Genomic DNA, 15,071 nt, shown 5'->3' with positions numbered 1-15,071 from the left:
GTGGACCTATGCAGGGCAAAGCATGGAACTGACAGGGAAGGTACCTGCGTCAATTAAGTGCCTGGTAGTTGGTCCCGTATAGATAGATGGCTTGGCACCAGGGATGTTGAGCTCTGGACGCAATCAATTGAGCATAAGGCCCGTACCTTGTCGGATCATTCACCGGTCATGTTGGAGTTGGTTGTTCCTGGAGGCCCCGGTCGTGCCTCTATGTGGAGGCTTCCTCATGGTGGGCTTAGGGATCAGGTATTTAGGACCGAGATCCAAGACACCATCGTCCACTACTTTGCTGAGAATCAGGGGTCTGTGACCTCTGCTGGCACCATGTGGGAGGATTTCAAGGCAGTAATCCGCAGAATCTGCCTCTCTAAACAGCAAGGAGTGCTGAAGGTGTTAAGGCAGGATTTGGCGCATCTGGAGGCCCAGCTTGCCGATCTTGAAAAACGCTTGGTCTATGACTGGTCGGAGGACCTTCTGGCTACCCTGAGAGGAAAGGCGACACAGTACAAGGAGGCTGCCCTTCGCGAAGTTTGCTTTCTAGGGAAGAACGCTATGGCGAGGCAATATGGCGAGGGTGATAGGGCTGGCCGAACACTGGCAACAATGCCCTGTAAACCGTGGCAAGTAAATATATTGTAGAGCTAACTGATTCGACTGGTGAGCGGCATGCTGGCACTGAGGAGATTAAGCATGTCCTCAAGGACTTTTATTTGGGCCTGTATACTGAATCCTCAGGGCTGAACTCAGCGACTTCCACTGATTACTTTGCAGATATCAGCCTGTTGTGGTTTGAGAATTTGCATAGGCTATATCTAGACGCTCCCTTTTCAGTGGATGATGTGATCCAGGCTATACAGTTTACCGGGTGATAAGGCGCCTTGGCTGGATGGCCTGACGCTGTCCTTCTATAAGGAATATGCAGATATATTAGCACAGCACCTCTTGGAAGTGTATGCAGAGGCTCTTGAGACCGGTGTTCTACCGGCCTCGTTGAGGGAGGCTTTTATTGTGACTATTTTAAATCCCGGGAAAGACCCGTGCTGTTGCGATTCATATCGGCCCCTCTCATTAATCAATATAGACAATAAGATCCTGGCAAAGCTCATTGCAGCCCGATTGCAGACTCTGCTCCCTTCCCTGGTGCTGCCGGATCAGTTCGGCTTTGTGCCAGGACGTTCCACCTTATATAATCTCCGCACCTATTTTGCATATCTAGCATGATTGATCCTGATGACCGTGTGGCGGGGGTGTTCCTTGATGCCACTAAGGCCTTTGACTCTCTGGCGTGGCCATATATGTTTGCTTTGCTAGCTCGGGTCGGGTTGAGTTCTAGGTTTATTCAGCTGATCCGCCTGCTGTACTGGCAGCCGTCCGCCCGGCTGAGAGTCAATGGGACTATTTCTGTCCCCTTTCAGATTGCCAAGGGCACTCGTCAAGGATGCCCACTCTCTCTGCTGCTTTTTGCGGTTGCGATGGAACCGCTTGCGGCTCGCCTGAGACAGCACCACAATCAAAGGGGCTTGGCATTTCGACAGCATCTAAAATTAATCTCCATGTATGCGGATGATGTCGGCCTACATGTTCGCGATCCTCAGCTGCACCTTGACGCGCTGTTAGATAAGATAGTTTGCTTTGGGCAGATTTCTGGGATCACCATCAACTGGTCCAAGTCAGTGGTGTTGCTTCTATCCGAGGCTACAGTGAAGTTTCCCTATAGATACCCCCTTGGCTGGACTGACTGGTGCGTTACTTAGGTATCTGGCTGAGTAGGATCGTTAATATGCTTTGGTCAGCAAATTACGGCGAAGCTATTATGTGGTTGGAAGATAAGGTGCAGGTGTGGCGTTCATTGCCGCTATCGCTGACGGGTCACATAGCGATAGCGAAGATGGTTATTCTGCCCAAATTTCTGAATTTATTTATTAATCTACCTCTTGCCCTTATAGCGAGTTCTCTGAAGCGGCTTGAGTCTGCACTTGTGGCTCTGGCCTGGGCTGGTTGGCAGCCCAGAATCTCATGGGAAAAACTGACACTTCCATTTGAATTGGGAGGTTTGGCGGCCCCAGATTTAGCACTCTATTATCAATGTGCGCAGGCACATTTTGCGCATTTTTGGCTACACCCTATCCGATACCTGCCACATTTGGCATCTGAAAGCGACACTGTGTGGCCTGATAGACTACAGCGGGTGCTGGTTGGCCCGATCAGACCCAGACCGCGAGAGGCGATACTGTGGCCTGTACGGCGAGAGCCTGGACTGCGCTGTTGCGGCACACTGATGTGCGAGAGCCTTTTGCACCTTGGATGCCGGTGCTGGATATTGCTGACATGCAGTTTTCGGAGGATGCCCGAGTCTGTGAGTTTCTTCATGAGTCCAACTTAACTAACTTGGGATCTTGGTTCTCTGATGGGATGTTCATCTCCTCGGAGGCAGCACTTGGTGAGGTGCATGACACTGCACTGCACCAACTATTCTTTCTCAGAATTCGTGCCATGCTCTGTGCGCTTTACCCCTGCTTTCCTGCAATGCCCCCGGTGTGTTGAGCGCTGGAACTTATATATCAAACGCAATCCCCACACAGACTTATCACAAGGCTATATGTTTGCATGCAGAATGCGGTGTCTGAGACTGAGGTTAAAGCTAAAGCCCACTGGGAGGTGGACTTGGGTGAAACCATTCCTGATGATGTGTGACGAAGACGCTGCATGCATATGAGAGAACTGTCCCCTAACTACAGACTGCCCCTTATTCACTTCAATTTTTTACATCGTTTGCATTATACGCCCTGTAGATTGAAGAGTATGGGAATCCGAGCTGATGCGCACTGTGAGAGATGTCTGGCTCCTGATGCAGACTTTTTGCACCTCGCGTGGAGCTGTGCGGCGGTGCGCGAATACTGGACGGCGGTGTTGAGGGCGATTGAGGAGATGACTAAACTCTGACTGCCGCACACCCCTAAACTTGCACTTTTGGGATATTTTGAGGGGATTCCCGCCATGCCCAGGAGACTGGTGGGACTGCTGCTGCTGGCTAAGCGTAGGGTCGCGATGTGTTGGGGGCGTCGACGAGCTCCCCGTTGCTGTGACTGGTTGCAGGATGCTTTGTATTGTCAGGAACAACTATTGATATACTGGGAACTTATGTCTTAGGGCTCCCAACCGAGAGACATATGGGCCCCCCTGCAATCCTTTTTGGAGACCCGTGCATCAAATAACATACCGTCTTCCAGCGTTCCCTGTTGACTATGTATAGTTATGCTCCCCTTCCATGCTATCCAACTACTGTTTGCATTTATATTGGTGATCTGACGGCTGCAATGTCCCTTTGTTCCCCCACTTTTTAGCTTTGTATTTTTATTCTCCCTTTTCCTTTTTTTTCTTTCCCATTCTGCTCTTTGCTCTTCCTCCATTGATATTACTTCCCTTCCCTTCATTATCTGCAACAGGAGGTCTTAATGATGCAGTTTTGTTTACACCGTGATTAGTGGTGGTATGACGCCTTTTTTATTAATGTATCGTATGATGGATATACGACTTTGTTGCTTCTTACATTTCAATTTGACTATAATTTGTGCTTAATGACCTCACAGATGTGTTTGTTTGGCTTTATCATCAATAAATGCAAAAATAAAATAAAAAATAAAAAACTTTGAAAATAACTCAATACAAATCTCTTAAAAGAGCACAGGGACTAATGACCAATGCTAATTGATACCCTGTAAACCATCTGAATTGTATCAGAGGTACACTCCCTTGTTCCACGTTCTATTGCTCTCCAGCTAGTAGCTTCAACACACATGTGGGGTATCAGGAGCAGGATACCACTTGGCATTATTGTCGCATGAGGCCCATCAGTCACCTTCCTTCAGGCCCCTACCTTAGGTGCTCATCCTCTTGGTGGTGGCAGATGAAATAGTTCTGTGGAAGAAGAAACAGACACTTATGGGACACAGATTTACTCCACCAAAGGGGATGGAGTAACTTTATTTACAGGAAAGAAAGAGGAACTAGTTACTTCAAAACTTGATAAAAATTAGGGGAAGGGGTTTCATTTTGGGAAAAATATTTTCTCCTTGGGGAGAAAAACAAAAGAAAAGAAAAAAACGTTCATTTGTACATGGGGCTCCATTTCCCCAGTGCATAATTTTACGCATATAGAAGCTTCGAGGAGATGGCAGTCAAGGGACTTTGACACATGGCGTTCCAGTAGTATTCGTGGAAACTGGCCAGGAAAAGGAGGTTGAGATCTGCCCCAGTGCCCAGCCCACTCCATGCTGGTGATCTGCAAGCATGCTCATGTAATACTCTTGTGCATCACCTGGGGCTGTGCCACCTTCCTGCCTGTGGCCATTGTGATCTTGGGATGGTTCAGAGGGATCAAGCCATCCCAATGTATCCCCTGCCAGTGGCTCAGATTAGGTCTGCTGTCCACTGGCCCTTTATGGGCCTCCTCTCATTTTGTCCCATTCCCAGGGAATCCCTGCCCAACAATGGCCCTCCCCAGGAATGTGTCCCTTAGAGAACCATGCATCATGCAGTTATAATTGCAACCTTCCAGACTAATTCATTCTCACCAAAACATTCAGGCTCAAGTAGACTCAGACACTACCCTCCACCTATGTGGCTGGCCAGTATTCGAACGGCCCTATCAATGGTCCATCTCCCCCGAAGCCGTGGACAGCACTAACTGACTCAGAATTAATGGGCTCATAGATTATGTTTCGTGCTCTCATTTATTTTCCCAGTTTTAAATGCATGGCCTACAAACCTGAACAGAATGTGTGACAAAGGGACTGATTACAAGTAAAGAATTACATTACAATTCTTGTTCAAACGCCCTTTTCAATAGGAATTGGAATTCAGAGTTGTGTTATGATTATCGTGCTTCCATTTTCCCCTAACAGATTTGAGCACATCAAACCTCACAAAATTTATCTGGGGCAGAAAACCTTGAAAAAAGGGAAACCGTGGTATATTTAGTTTGTTGCATAGAGCAGTGGTTCCCAACCTTTTGACCTCTGTGGGCCCCACTTTATCATTGCTAGAACCTAGCGGACCCCCACTGAATCATTATAGGAATCCGGGGACCCCCGCACTAAGTCAATAGTGAAAGCTGGTGGACCTAATTTGTTAATAGTATTCAATTTTCTAAGCATTTACGTGACCCCCTAAGGAGGCTTTGTGGACACCTCGGGGTCCCCGGACCACAGGTTGAGAACCACTGAGATAGAGATACTGCATGTGACTCCTTGTTTCCAGCTTTAAACAAAACTAGATTACGAGGTATTTACTGTACATACCTCAAGGCAATGGTATTTAGCAGTTAGAGTAAATATCTCACCACCCTCTATCCTCTTTGTAATCAGGGTAAGGATTCTCTTCTAAAAACAAAATGGTCCTTCTAATTTAGATTTAGCGACACTTGCTTCAGGACTCTTAATTATATAGCATAGAGTAGACCATGCAACATGTGCATGTTTCATATTTTCAAATGCACGTACGAATTCTCGATTTGTTTTTATTTTTAGAAAAAACCTACCTGACACACAGTGACCAAACGGCAGATTGAAGTTGATCAGAATCTGCGTGAGCGTATTTTGTACATTTTTTCAGGCTGCAGAGCTTCCACAGTCAGATCCTTGAACCTCTACATTTTCTAATACTATTTTTAACTCAATGCCATGCAGTTATACATAGATAGATGACTCATCCAGTGAACAATTTCATCATGGAAATATCAGAAAAGAAAAATGTGGACAATACAATTTTTAACAGGTATCAAAAACCAACATGATGGAACAGTTTACAAAATATCGAGCCCCCTCCTACTGAACTCTCCAAATTCATTGTAGATGTTTACATCCGACGCTGCATTTAGATATAGTAATGAATGTATGGGAATCACGCAAATGAGGAGATAATCAACATTTATCCTGAAAACCTTATTTAACACGTGTGACTCAATTAAGTGACATAAAAAGTAGAAAAAGGATCTCATGACATAACCTTGATGTCTTCAATTATAAGTGGACCAGGTTTAGTTGCAGGGATACTGTGTGGGGGAAATAACAATTATGACAGATATGCCCACACCAAAATCCAGCTATTTTGGGTTAATATTCGCAGAAGGAGGAAGAACCATGCTGAACTGACTTTTCTAGTCAAATTCTGCATGGAATTCACAATTTTGTGCGCAATGAAATCGCACTTACCACCTGCTTCATGCAGGGGTAAACGACAGTGAGGAACTGGGGTAGGGTTGCAAGGGTGGGTGGAGGAAGAGATCTAGACCCCACTGTGCCATAGCAAGGGTTCGGAGGTCGGTCGAACCTGCATCGCGATCTGCATGTGATTCTACTAGCTGCGTTTTCCCGCCGGTAAAAGTGGGGACCGTGCCCTCACACCTCAGAAATCAGTTTTTTTGGGAACAGCAGGCCATTTGTAATTGGGATGAATTCTACCCACTCGGTAACAGCGCTCCGCCAGATTAATAATCCGAAGAATGGCTTAATCAGGCATTTGTTTTGGATTGCCTACTTTCTTTATAAATTATTTTTTATCTGATTTTTTGTAGTATTTAATTCAAAATAAATTTCCTAACTCTTCTACATCTTTTATTTTTCTCTCTGACCTGGGGGTTCCGGACCACATCCATCAGGGATTTTGCCATTGCCTTAAATTAAGATAGCTTACTCAACTTGAACTTTCATCAAGTTCATTTTTTGATAAATTGACTTCTTAAAATTCTGGTTTAGCAGATTATCAACAAAATAACAATTGAGAGCAAAATTGCCTTTTTAAGTCTCGCCTACTGACAGATGTAGCTTTCTGGGGAGAGCTCAAGTCATCATACACCAACACCAAAAACAACACACACATACATACAGATATATAAATTGGCTTTTGGACAGGCTCTTGTAGCCACTGACCAATGTGGTTAAACTGGCTGGAGGAACTGGTCAACAGGGTTGTTCATCAGCACTGATATCAGCCCATAGCACTATGTAAATGTGAACTACTATAAAAAGTTGCCCACACACACTCATTGGCATTAATGTTTTGATTTTTACATTCAAAAACAATTACTGCGAGGGGCCTCGTCCTTCCTTCCTTTATTTATGTTTATTAACGTCCCTTCTATCTCTTCCCCACTGATCCGATTCTTTCTGGTATTCCCCTAAGAAATCTAATTAACAAATTAGAAATGTATATGACATCATTTTGTAATTGCTAATACAGTAAGGGCCTCATTTACAATAAACTGGCGCATTGATCACAATGCACCAGTTTCTTTGCGTCTCCCTGCACCCCACCCAATGACACCATGGTAGCGTTGTATTTACAATACAGCACATCATGGTGCTCATTAGCACGGCTGTGTCAGAATTTCGGACGCAGTTGAGGCGCTTTGCTGAACTAGAGTCAAAAAGTTTGATGCTAGTCCAGCAAAGCTCGGGGAGGCCCTTTTAAAACTGCCTAGCGTCACTTTAACGCCTGCCCTGAGCAGGCATTAAAAAATGACTCTAGGATGATACAGTGCACTGCGCCATTCCTGCGTGTCTCATTGTGGGGGAACGCCTCCCTTGCATACATTATAACTGGTGCATGTATACTAGTACACAAGGGTTTACAAACTAGTGCAGTGGTTCCATTTAGCCAGTTTGTAAATATGGCACAGGGTGGGGGAGTGTTCTGCACTGCTGTCGCATAACAAAAAAAAGACTCTACGGCAGTGCAAGGGCCTTGTAAATGAGCCCCTAAGTCTTTAGTGTCCATGACGAAAAATGTGCATGTGTTTCTTTCATTGTAAAATAAAATAAATATTATGAATTAGTTAAAATGACTGGCTTGCTGGTCTGGTGTATTTTCCCATGGCCAGCAGATGTAACATTAGAAAGACAAAGTCTGCAGTGTATTTTGGCAGAAATGTAAATGTTCTCATAGTGTTATATTTTATGAGATGTACATGCAAGAAAATGTTGTGCAAATAAATAAATTATATAAAGATATTTCACAGTTGTTAATTTCATTCGGGTGAAAAGGTCCTTGAGTCAGTGAATGACTGCACAGAAAATCAGTACAGTTATATTTTAAAGATATACGTTTCCAGATGGATAGCAATAGAAAATGTTTTTATTTTCATATAACATTTTGGTTCCTGTTACTGACAGAATGTCATGAATTAAATGCCTCACAATGATTTTGAGTTCTGTATTTATAAATAGTTTTTATTATTCAAAACCATGTAAGAACAGTCTGCTTGAATGGCAAGTAGCTCATTTTACAAACCCATTTTACGGGCACATTTTTAGAAACTCACTTAGGTCGTGTTGTACAGAGCACTCTGTTGCTCAGACTAAAGAGTTGGCTAATTGATTATGCTCTTGTAATTTGGCTTTCATATTGTTTCTTTGTACAGTTTATATGCTGTGAGCATACACATTTTCTGATGATTTGTAAATTTTTGCTAGTTACATTAATACTGTAATGTTAATTATATTTACTGAAAAAAAACTAATACTTTGAAAAAACCAAGTGAATGCCTTTGGTGGAATTCTGCATGGCAGAGTTTCTGAAACTAATTTGCCTCTCATTAATCATGCAAATCAACCCTACTTATACAAGCGTCAATACACTTCCCATAGCTATCTCACTTTTTAAACATTTTTTTGGCAAAGGCCTCAGCTGCTGCTAAGTGGTATCAGACCACTTGCTTTGCTTTAGAGTGCTCTGCACACTAAAGCTTTCATTTTCAGTTTACTGTTCTGATATGGCAGTCGACTGTGTTGGCTCATTAATGTAAAAAATAAGTTAAAATAGTAAACATTCCGAATGCTGAGCCATCCTTGAATGTGCTGTTCACTATACTAGCTGTTTAATTTCATTTGTTGGAGGAGCTTGCTTCGATCAACCACGTAACAAAGGCCCCCCAGCATCCGCAGTGCGGGGAGGCCCCGCAGCTCCCGGGGCCTCCTCAGCACAGCACCTGGCTGAGTGAGTCCGGAGTGGGCTCCCATTCATGTTCTTTGCAAGGGGGCTCCCTCCAGTTTTGTTAGGACACTGGCTTCGATGTTTGCTTTCAGGACCTGGGTGTGTGGTTTTTGTAAGGGTCTTGCAAAATTAGCTTTTGTCCCTCTCCTTTCCCAACATAGAGAATCCATTACTTGCCATAGAATAGGCAGAGGGGTGGTGTACTTCCAGAACACACTGAAGCAGTACTTGTAAGTCGAGCATAGTGTCCCGTCACTTTATGCTGCTGGATCCCATATCCAGCCTCTGGAGGGGCCACTTCTTTCTGGCATCGCTTGCCCCGCCTCCAAAGGTGGGGCAAGCTCGGGCTGTAGGGAGTGACATATGGATACACTGGCCTTCATCTCAGAATGTGTCATTCTGCCTGCCCGCATATTTGCCGTCACTAGTATCCACAACCCCAGCTAGATCAACACTGGAGATCCTCCTGATCCAATGGTGAGAGGAAAGGGCGGCGGCTGTGTGACCGTGTGCTCGATTTGGAGTGATGGAAGAAAACCAAAAACATGGATTGTATGGCCACCCAGAAAGAGGGCCATTGCCTGTAAGTCTGTGTTTGTTGGAGGAGATACAACTAAGTGGCCTGAGGGTGTAAAAATGTAAGGGCTGTGGATCTTGATTCAAAAGTCTGCAGCTGAGGCACTGTAATTATAAGGAGTGTACTTATTATGGAAGATGCACACATGGGAGATTTGCATCTTGGAGATACTCAATGCAAGATAACTATCAAGAACAGCAGGTCGTATGTTGGAAGTGCAACTCAATGCCTGATAATATTAGTGAGTGAGGTGATTCTGTCATTTGCGTAAAAGCCTACCTGCAGGTATGGGGATGCTAGCATCAGGTTTGAGTGGTCTTGATAAGTAAAGTGATGCCGTGGTTTGTTGATAGTGGTAGGTGAGAACTAGGATGTGCAATGGGGGGGGGGGGGCGTTCTGATACTGGTTAGAAATAGGTCTGAATTTGAAATATCATTGTAGGTATGTTTTGGCAGCCAATATCATCGCATAAAATTGCAATCAGAGATGTAGTCAGTGATTAATGTGTGCTTCTTGTTTCCGGTGCAGAGCACCAGCACTTATTTTTGAGGGCCGGCACTTATTTTTCTGCCTCAAGCATTTACTGCGAACAAACAACACATATGGGAAAGATGGAGGAAATGAAAAACGAAAAAGCGTCACAATGGGAGAAAGCAGAATGCCGCAAGAGTGAGCTGAAGGGGCAGGAAGTGGCTGTAACGATTAAAGAGGGCAGAGATGAGTTCAGGATTACGCTGCCTCAGTATTGTGTTTGCACATTTAATTGCAGTAACCACGTGTTCAAGAGGACGGCTTTGAGCGCCAGCACCTTTTTATTTACAAAATAAACACTGGATGTAGTAGTTTAATTAAGAAGGGTTGTAGTACAGTTCAAAGATGTTTTGCAAGGCACAATAGTGGGAATGGGTGATAGAAAAAAAAAAAAAGAGAAAAGGGACGAAGAATAATAGAATAGAGGGTAAGTTCGAAATACTAACAGGGAAGAAGTGCACAGTTGCAAAATTAATGTAGTACTGTCAGCTTATTTATACTTCACAGTATCACGTGATCATATAGACTGTTAAAATGTATAGGTGTATCGAAAAGAGAAGTTCAAACAAATTAACGATGTTAGCAAATCTGATTGGTACAAAGAGGATCAAAGCTGACTAGAGGATGCAGGAGGATTTTCAAGTGTAGCTATGTAACTGGGTATATGGTCATATATGGTGCCTGAGATAATTCTGACATTTACACAAAGATCAGCATGAAGCAGTGCCAAGGATAAAGTAGGTTTGGAGATACATGTTGGTTTAGTTGGTGGGAATTTCAAATGAGATGTGACTCGTAGAACTCTAAAACTTTCGGAAGAAGCCTGGAATGTAATCTGCCATTGCAAGGTTTGGTGGTATTTCATTTGATAGGCTTAAATCACGGACCAAGTGACTATGTTTCCTGTTTTGATTTTTGACATGTGTGTATGGTGTGACATGTCCAGTGGGGCTTGGAATTAATTGAAGTGCCGCTGATTTGACCACACAAAGGTATTTCTGTGGAAGTGAATAGATTGGAGCTGGGGTGAGGGCTCTGTAGGCATCTACACTGATGTGTCTAATGATCACAAGTTATAGTTATATTTTTCTTGGTCTTCTTGACTCATTAAAGGTGACCTGAAAGATAGCTGACATTCAGGTAGTAGAGCCCCACAGGCTTCAGACGTGGATCGGAATGATAAGGGCATTGCCCCTCATTTTCATGGCCTGCTTGTATTTTAATAGAAGTTTGAAAAGAGATGATAATAATTTAGTCCAAGCACACTGACTTGAGAGTAATATAGGTGATGTCTACAATAATGTTTAGCTTTCACCTATTGACAGCTTTATCTTTCTGTCACAAGCTCATTGTACAACACGCAACATACACAGACACACAAGGAGATACAGAAGGCTTTTGGATATCCTCTTTCAGCCATTGACTATTGGTGTCCAAGTGATATTATGCTTGCCTAAGAGGGTTGTTCATCAGCACTTGTATCAGTTCATGGCATTTAGCAAACGTGAACACCTTAAAAAATAGTCCATAGACACATGGGTATTAATTCATCGTTATTTTTTTAAAACCTGAAAGCCTCCCTCAGCTCATTTGTTGCTCCCCCACCCATCCTTGCCTAACTTCATTTATTTCTTTTTTTCTGGGGGTTATCTTTTGAACGCTGTGTCTACAAGCTTTAGTATAGCCATCAAACGGAAGTCGCCTCTGGTTGTATGCAACTTTTGCATCGACTGAAAACATATTAAAGGAGCTAGCATCAGCAACACATTACAATTACAGTGAAAACAACCTGGTTCCACAAAAATGACAGAGAGGATGGTGTGCAAACCATGAAGATTTTATTTACAAATGTAGTTAGTTACAAATCAATCACTAAATCAGTTTATCAAATAAGCACATCCATCCATTTGGTCACGCAATTTAAATTTCAATATTATGAAAAAGAAGATTCAAACTACAATAAAGTACAGAGTACATAACATTAAATAAGTTGGTACCATAAAGAAACTTCGGCAAGGAAAATAAAGCATCAAAGGTGGCAAGTGAAATTCTGAGAGGAAGGTGTCAGCATCATATTGTATGTGGTCCCATTCCTCTGTCTAGAATCCCCTCTCAGGGGTGGATGTGGGAAAGAGAAAAGTAGCTTCCACCATCCTTGCAATGTGGACCCTAGTCTTTTTATATAGTTTCTTTAAATGTGGGGTATTGTAAAAACTGCCCCTATTACACTAATGGTTGCATCCAGGTGCCTAATTCTTTAAAAAGCGATAATCTGAAGGCAAACTGTTTGCTAAATCATAGCGACGGCAGAAATTCCTCCTAGAAAAACAAATAGTCCTAGCTTATTTTAGCATTTATGATCACCCCTGACAGACTTTCACTTTGAGCACAAACTTGGGATACTTGAGTAATACCCTAATACAACTGGCCCATACCACTGCATTATATTTCATTATCTCTCAGACATATGTGAGTGTGTGTTTGCATATGTGCATGAGTCTCTGTGTTTTTTAATGTGTCTCTTTGTGTTTGTGTGTACCTTTGCATGTGTTGGAATTACTCTGGAATATAATGGCAGTGCCATGGCATAGAATGGAATCGGCTCTGATGATGTTTTATTTTCCCACATAATACATTTTGAGGGATTAACAAATTACATGGGACCAATCATCAGCTTTATTTCCTGAAAGTATTTTCTGAAAAAGACACTATTTCTGTTGGTATCAGATTTTCAATGGATGTGTATTCTTTCCACTGTACATCAGGGGCCATATCATGCATTAGGCCTCAGGGGCACAACAGCATGTGTGCCTGCTTTGTGGTCCACCAGTTTACAATGGTATTATTGAAGAGGCCGCAGACACTTGTGCATCCCCTTCTGTAATATTGATAGTGCTGGTGCACATGTAGCACAATTGCTATCATGAGAGGGTGTTCCCTTATTTGCGTGGGGGTGTGGCCCCATGCAAAAGAGGGAATCACTTTGGGCCAGATGTATCAAGCCTTTTTGAATTCGCAAACGGTGCGAATGCCCGTTTGCGAATGCAAAAATGCCTTTCAGTATTTATGAAAGGCATTCACAACCCAAATTTAAGGAATCGCTAAAATAGCGATTCCTTAAATTTGCGAGCCTGTTTAGAAAATCGCAAATTGTGATTCTCTGAATAAGAAATCGCAAATAAGGAAACCTTATTTGCGATTTCTAAACCCCATGTAACAAGCAATTCCTTAATGCAAATTGGGCATTAAGGAATCGCTATTACCACCAAGTTCAACTTGGTGGTAACCATGTGCAAATTTTAAAAATGCATTCAAAATGCATTTTTAAAATTGACATATAATGCACACATGCCCCTTTTGAAATATTTTTTGGGGGTTCAGCAGAGGGGGCCTTAGGCCCCCAACACCCTACGGTTTTGCATTTCCTAAATTGCGAATTCCAGTTAGGAATTCGCAATTTGGAAAATGCAAAAAAATCGCAAATATGGGCCTACAGGCCCATAGGTGCGAATGGGGTCTGTATCGCAATTTGCGATTCGGTAATAGCATTTGCGATTTTTAAGAAATCGCTATTACCGAATCGCAAATATGATACATTGCATTTTGCGAATCGGAAATAGCGATTTCTTAAAAATCGATATTTCCGAATCGCAAATGCCTTTTTTGTTACATCTGGCCCTTTGTCTCTGCACCTGAACCATATTATGGATGCGGATCCAGAGGCAAACATGTCAGTACGCCAAAAAATGGTGGCATACTTTCAGTGCACCTTGCAAAGGCAGCCCTTTAGGAGGGAGAAAGGGGGTCCATGGACCCCCATGGACATCCTCCTGCGGACAGGTGCAGTCACTTAGTGCACTTCCCAGCAAGGGTATCTCTATCCCCTTGTGAAAGTGCAGAGGGCATGCTGCCTGCACTGTAAAACACGGAGCAGCTTTAAAGCAACTGCTGCATATTTCACTTTAATGCACTGACCCCAGGGCAGAGCAAGTTCGCGGCTGCACTGAGGCCAGCACATTCTGCATAACCCCTTCACTGCCGGGCCTTTTCCCCCTCCTGTGCCGAGCCTTTTTATGTCTATTTGGTGCAGTTCGCACTTAGGCCCTCATAACGTTTTGTTCAAATAAGCTACCCACGCCAAATTTGTGTCCTTTTTTTCCAACATCCTAGGGATTCTAGAGGTACCCAGACTTTGTGGGTTCCCCAGAAGGAGGCCAAGAAATTAGCCAAAATACAGTGAAAATTTCGTTTTTTTCAAAAAAATGGGAACAAGGGGCTGCAGAAGAAGGCTTGTGTTGTTTTCCCTGAAAATGGCATCAACAAAGAGTTTGCAGTGCTAAAATTACCAGCTTCCCAGCTTTCAGGAACAGGCAGACTTGAATCGGAAAACCCAATTTTTCAACACAATTTTGGCATTTTACTGGGACATACACAATGTTTACGATTTTTTGTGCTTTCAGCCTTCTTCCAGTCAGTGACAGAAATGGGCATGAAACCAAAACTGGATCCCAGATACTGAAACATTTCTGAAAAGTAGACAAAATTCTGAATTCAGCAAGGGGTAATTTGTGTAGATCCTACAAGGGTTTCCTACAGAAAATAACAACTGAAAAAAATAATATTGAAATTGAGGTGAAATAAACTGCCATTTTTCTCTACGTTTTACTCTGTAACTTTTTCCTGCAATGTCAGATTTTTTAAAGCAATATACCGTTACGTCTGCTGGACTCTTCTGGTTGCGGAGATATATAGGACTTGTAGGTTCATCAAGAACTCTAGGTACCCAGAGCCAATACATTAGCTGCACCCTGCAGTGGGTTTTCATTCTATACAGGGTATACAGCACTTTATTTGCTGAAATATAAAGAGTAAAAAATAGCTATCAAGAAAACCTTTGTATTTCCAAAATGGGCACAAGATAAGGTGTTGAGGAGCAGTGGTTATTTGCACATCTCTGAATTCCGGGGTGCC

The sequence above is a fragment of the Pleurodeles waltl genome, chromosome 1_1 (genome assembly GCF_031143425.1).
Source record: "Pleurodeles waltl isolate 20211129_DDA chromosome 1_1, aPleWal1.hap1.20221129, whole genome shotgun sequence".
NCBI lineage: Eukaryota > Metazoa > Chordata > Amphibia > Caudata > Salamandridae > Pleurodeles > Pleurodeles waltl.
Note: the sequence above shows the minus strand (reverse complement) of the source record.